This window comes from Saccopteryx bilineata, chromosome 1 (genome assembly GCF_036850765.1).
Source record: "Saccopteryx bilineata isolate mSacBil1 chromosome 1, mSacBil1_pri_phased_curated, whole genome shotgun sequence".
NCBI classification, from domain to species: domain Eukaryota; kingdom Metazoa; phylum Chordata; class Mammalia; order Chiroptera; family Emballonuridae; genus Saccopteryx; species Saccopteryx bilineata.
The window spans coordinates 112,556,713-112,563,480 of record NC_089490.1 but is presented as its reverse complement, the minus strand read 5'-3'; positions in this window follow the sequence as shown (position 1 = coordinate 112,563,480).

The window sequence follows — 6,768 nt, the reverse complement described above, 5'->3', positions numbered from 1 at the left end:
CCTGGATTTGTAGAGCTGAATGTCTGAGATACAGAAAGAACACTGTACATTTCCACCTCACAGACTCAGGTAAACACAACACTGGGTTTGATATTTGGGGCAAGGAACAACAATAAAGCATATCATCTGCAAATCATCTACAGAGCTGATGTTTGTACATGGGGGTGCTTCCTGCAATCAGCACCTTCAAAAGACAAAAATAATATCTCATATTTTTCTTCCTTTTCTTTCTCATATTTTAACTTATCCCATTAGCAAATAGCACTCTAAAACTGACAAAATGAACCCAATGTTTATGTCACTTGGCTCTTGAATTTTATAGTTCAAGCTTGTTTTAAAAAGAAAAATAGCCCTGGCCGGTTGGCTCAGCGGTAGAGCGTCGCCTGGCGTGCGGGGGACCCGGGTTCGATTCCCGGCCAGGGCACACAGGAGAAGCGCCCATTTGCTTCTTCACCCCATCCCCCTCCATCCTCTCTGTCTCTCTCTTCCCCTCCTGCAGCCAAGGCTCCACTGGAGCAAAGATGGCCCGGGTGCTGGGGATGGCTCCTTGGCCTCTGCCCCAGGCGCTAGAGTGGCTCTGGTCGCGACAGAGCGACGCCCCCTGGTGGGCAGAGCATGGCCCCTGGTGGGCGTGCCAGGTGGATCCCGGTCGGGCGCATGCGGGAGTCTGTCTGACTGTCTCTCCCCGTTTCCAGCTTCAGAAAAATACAAAAAAAGAAAAATATAAGTAATTTTACTTTCTGCCCTTTTAAATTGAAAATTACTTTTTAAAGTAGATTGTAAAATGTTAATTCATTTTAATTTAGTTTTATATATGTTTTAGGTGTCAGTTTAAAAGAGACTAGAAGATTTCTAAGATCTATTCTGTCTTTAATGTTCTATGAGTTTACCCCAGTAAGTGGAAATTCAATTAGACCATCTCATAAAAACACATGTTATAGAAAGTACTATTGTTTTAAATGCTACCTGGAATGCCTGTGGCCAAGGCCAGGCAGGTCCACACTGGATTCGGACAGACAGTAGAGAAACTGCAAAACCGGAAAGGTCATTCCGTTTAATAGAATCTCACAACAACTGAGGAGCTCACAGGCAAGGGGAAACCACTTCTCAGGCAAAGGGACAGAACAATGGCCCCCACAGTGGCTGGCGGGCAATTTGCTGTCCGCATCACCAGAGCGCAAGCACCCATACATAACCTTACATAGGCCACACACACATGGCACTGCCCCGTGCTCATGCACTAATCAGACAAATTACTTGCTGCCGGTCAACTAGTAAGCAAGCCTAACACAGCTGCCCCACGCCACCAAATAATGACAAATTAAGAGCGTTAATCAAGTTATAATCGAGAGAGCCCTAAAAATCTCGTGACTTATGAAAATTCAGCCATACCCTCTCAGTATGTTGATAATTCACTATGTTTTAGTTTCGTTTAATATTTAGCATCCCTATTATCTCACTTGAACCTGAAATTGGAGAAAATCAGATATAGTGCCCAGACTGATGAACAGTTGCATAAGTCTCAGCAACATAAGCATATTCACCAGATCATATTTACCTGGAAAGAACGAGGCAAGTCACAGGGAGGCAGGCTTTTGGAGAGAATAAGAGAGTTGTTCCAGTCTCTGTAGCAGGTACACTGATGTGCACCATGAATCTGGATTCATGTCTCCAAACAGCAGTTCAGGAACGGTGACAATGGGGTAGAGTTCAGAGTAGAGGCAATTCTCTTACCTGGCTCCAGGTTCCCATAGACTCAGAGGAAGGGGTAAAGATGCACCCTTTGAGGTGGAATTTTAATTTCTCCCTTTCTAATCTTCAGTTAAAGCATTCGTGTAACCAGCCTGCACATGCTGCTCAGATGCGCTTCCCTAGGGACCTGCTGTCACAGGTTTACCCAGGATGCCTGCGGCTGACTCCCTTGGCCAGAGTTCTGGCTCAGAAAGGACACTTCTACCCACCAACCATTGGGAGCAGTCATTTGCCAGATAAGGTTGGAAGTTTTGTTTCTCCTGGCAGGCAGAGCCCTTTCCTGTACCTCCATAGCTTTGCTGCTGCTGGCTCAAATGTACTGTTTCAGAGCCGTATAACCAAGGTCTGTTGGAGTTACTTGACTAGGATCAGCGCTGAAGTTCCACCCCTCTGTAAGAACCACATGTAAAAGAAACAAAGAATTAGAGATTTTTTTGATTAGATGGGATGTTGAGAGACCCCAGCTCAAGCCCCTTATTGTTTAGAAAAGGAAATTAAGACCAAAAAGATCAAATTAGGGGTACACTAAAATGCCTTCTAATACCAGTCCAGTATCTTTTTCACCATTCTGCTTGCCATGGCATGATTCATATTGGAGAAAAAAAAATCCTTACTGTGTGTGGAAGAATATGAAGACAATAAACAATTCCCCACTGTCTAGTTAACCTGCTAATTCACCTGGAACTGAGGCGACTTTACGGTGCTGTCATTACTGGAAATGCAAGGCAACTCTGTCAAGTTGTTTTGCAGACTGGCCGCTTGATGGCACTGTGGCTAGGAGGCAGAGCCCACCACCTCTTCACCGTGCCCGTCACTTGGACGATTTCAGAGAAGCCCGCATCTCATAGCAATAAGACAGCGAAAATTGTTGAGAACCCCCAGAAGCAGCTGTAGATTAGCCAATCAGTGTGTTCAAAACACAAAGCATCTAAACATTGGAGGAAACTCCAAAACAATGCCTTTTACAGACGTGAAATCACTAGTCAAAATATTATTTTAAACCCATTTTACAAATGGTATCTGTTTCAAAATACCCCAACAGCCCACCAAACTGGCAGTAGTTTCACCCACACTTAGAAGGGCCTCTCTCTCTTTTCTGCTCCTTTTATCATTTGACTCCGAGAATTCATGGACCTTTCCTTAGTAGTGTAATCTAGACTTTCCCTAAAAGTAAATGTTCCTTTGCTCCTGGCAAGTAGGCAGTTAAATTTATTTTAGGTGCATTTATTTCATTTCCTCACACCCTCTTTACTTTTTTGAGCTCTCACAATTTGGGTCATTCTGAAATTTTTGCTCAACTGAACACACTTTTGTTCAAAAGCTCTGTATTCTTTCTCAAAAGAAGCCTCATTAAAGGTATGTGTTGCTTTAAAAATTCTCTAGAAACCCTATACAATTAGGGTTTACCTGTAATTTGTAGACTGTGTGATTTCAGTTCTGCAGGAAAATAGTCCCCCAACAAGTGCGAGGCTCTTCAGTGACAAGCCAGTGTATCTGGTTTCGGGATTACGATGTAGGTCTGGAAGTTTGAAAACAATCTGGTTTTCAGCAGGCAGACAGTCGATAAAGCAGATCCAGGTGTTTGCCCACAACAGCTAGATATGGGAGACTAAAATTCCTTTAAGCTATTTTGAATAGATTCTCTCTATTCTGCTTCCCTGCTCTATCATCCAAAGGACAATCTCTTTGAGAAGGTGATACTCTGTTAGATAAGACCACAGGACAGACACCTTGACCGTATAAAAGTAGATGTGAAGAGTTATATGGCAGAGAGGGTAGGCAGCACAATGGCTGAAAAGAATGGATTTATACTCTGTCCCTCAGTCTAGATTCATTTAAATTTCTGGGCTATCTGATGGATCCGTTAAAAATTAGGCACAAACTCCAATGATACATTCAGCCAGGAAAATGTTTTTCTCAAAATATTGATAGAATGATGGTTGCTTTCAAGGACTCTAGAATCAATTTAGGTATTGAAGTTCAGGATCTGCCTACCAACTGTTTAATGCAGCAAAGTATTCTCAAACCCCAGCTTTTTCATTTTTAAAATAGGGAAAATAACACTGCCCACCTGTATTAGGGTTTTCCAGCGAAACAGGACCAACAGAACAGTTAGGTGATGGACAGATAATAATATATTAAGAAATTGGCTCATGCAATTGAGGGAGTTGGTTAGCTTGAAATCTATAGGGAGGCCAGCAGGCAGAATTTCTTCTTCTCTGGGAAACCTCATTTTGCTCTTAAGGACTTCAACGAATTAAATAAGGCCCACCCAAGGCCCTGGCCGGTTGGCTCAGTGGTAGAGCGTCGGCCTGGCGTGCAGGAGTCCGGGGTTTGATTCCCGGCCAGGGCACACAGGAGAAGCGCCCATCTACTTCTCCACCCCTCCCCCTCTCCTTTCTCTCTGTCTCTCTCTTCCCTTCCCGCAGCCAAGGCTCCATTGGAGCAAAGATGGCCCGGGCGCTGGGGATGGCTTTGTGGCCTCTGCCTCAGGTGCTAGAATGGCTCTGATTGCAAAAGAGCGACGCCCCAAGATGGGCAGAGCATCACCCCCTAGTGGGCATGCCGGGTGGATCCCGGTCGGGCGCATGCGGGAGTCTGTCTGACTGCCTCCCCGTTTCCAGCTTCAGAAAAATGCAAAATAAATAAATAAATAAATAAGGCCCACCCATATTATCCAAAATAATCTCTTTATTACATAAAGTCAACTGATTGTAGATGTTAACATCTCTCTCTATATATATAGAGAGAGAGAGAAAGAGAGGGAAGAAGTGGGATGCATCAACTTGCAGTAGTTGCTGCCTGCCCATATGTGCCTTGACCAGCCTAAGGTTTTGAACTGGCAACCTCAGCATTCCAAGTCGACACTTGATCTCCTGCACTACCACCACAGATCAGGCTCTACAAAATATCTTAACAACAACACCTGTGTTAGTGTTTGATTAAATAACTAGGAACCATAGCCTAGTGGACATGCATACCACTTTAGAGGATTGTTGTAGTGATAAAATGAGCCCAAATCCATAGAAATCGTTTAGTGCCTTATCGAATACCTGGGAATCCTTCAAGAAAGGTCATCTATTGTTATTTCAATTTAGTTATTGCTAACCCAGTGAATTCGTCCATCTTCCTCCAAGTTTCTCGGCATGTATTGCCTTGTGCTAACTCTAGTAGAAACAGGTTTTTAATACTGCTTTTGAACTGTCAGGGACCGAAAAACGAACAGGGTTTTTGGAGTTTAGATTTTGGGGGGACAGAGGTGTGGGGAATTGGCTGTAAACTGTAAGTCAACCCCCACCTCACTTGCCTGATTAGGTTGTTAAGCTGTGGTGCTGGATTGTTTTTACTCCTTCTACCCCCCATGTCCCCTGGAAAGGCTGGAAGCAAGTTTCTTCTATCCTGTTTTGTGTAAAGTTAAGATGTTAATTTTGGGGGGGGGTTTTAAGCACTTGGAAAAATTCTTAGGTTGTCTTGGAAACATTATCAGAAATCTCATTGATTTGCTAATGGCTCACTTTGCCCTATAAATAAAGCAAGATGTGGTTTTTGGCGAGCTTTCTTCTTGCCAGTAGCAATTGTAGAGCCCTCCCAAATGCATTCTTCAATTCTTTAAGTGTATTTTCTTAATTCCACGCTGTTCCCACTCAGGACCTGGAATTACTAGTCACGCTGGTTCGTGACATTGAACTGTGTCATTGTTTTCATTTAGCTTATTTTTTTCCTTTTTTTTATAAATAAATTTTTATTAATTTTAATGGGGTGACATCAATAAATCAGGGTACATATATTCAAAGAAAACATGTCCAGGTTATCTTGTCATTCAATTATGTTGCATACCCATCACCCAAAGTCAGATTGTCCTCTGTCACCTTCTATCTAGTTTTCTTTGTGCCCCTCCTCCTCCCCCGCCCCCTCTCTCTTCTTCCCTCCCCCCCCTCCCGTAACCACCACACTCCAGTCCATGTCTCGTAGTCTCATCCTTATGTCCCACCAATGTATGGAATCCTGCAGTTCCCGGTTTTTTTCGACCCACTCACCTCACTCCTACAATGTTATCAAGATCCCACCATTTTGTTGTAAATGACCCGATGTCATCATTTCTTATGGCTGAACAGTACACCACGGTGTACATGCGCCACATCCTCTCCATCCAGTCTTCTTCTTTTTTTTTTTTTTTTTTTTACAGTGATTAAAGCCTTTAAGCAAACTTTTGGCCAATACAGCAAGAATCCATAAAAGAGTATCCTTTTTTAAAAAAAAGTTCTGCAAAGATATTGTAAACTCAAGGTAGAACTTAAGTGGAAGGGAGGTAGGTGGTAGAGTATCAATTCACCATTCACTCCAAAAGGATTTTTTCCCCCTTGAAATATTTCTTAAGAAGGCATGGTCTAAAATCAGAATACCTGAGAATTTAAACTTTTATTATCACTCTTCTGTTGGGATTTCCACTTATGCAATAGAGAGAACTGATAGGGAAAACCAATTTTGACTGTTAATTTAACTATTCTTTCTAGTAGAACATAAACACCAGTGATATGGGACTTAAGCTGCTCTTGGTCATACTTAATTGTAGGCAACTATGTTGCTAAAATACATAACAGTTGTATATTTTCAGCCAAACCATAAGTGAATTATACTAACTAGAAACAAATCTAGATGAAGTCAAGGTGTTAAAAAAAAAACAACGCTATTTGGTAGTTGGAATGGAAAAGGAAAGAAACACTGAAAACCCAAAGGCTCAAACTTATGAACACAAATACTGTAAGAAACTTTTAAATTTGTTTTGATGAAAAATTTAAACTAATAGGATGGTTTATGGCTATTTATTTATTTAAGGGAAGACATATGAGTCTATACTGTTTGGAAGTCAAAGGGAGAAAATACTGCTTATATTTAGAAATTATTGGTTTTGTCATTTAACCTACAACTGAAAAGACCCACACATTAGAACTCAGTATGATTTAATGGAGTAGGTAGAGATCTAGAATAGCAACTGTCTCTGTTTTCTCTTGTTTG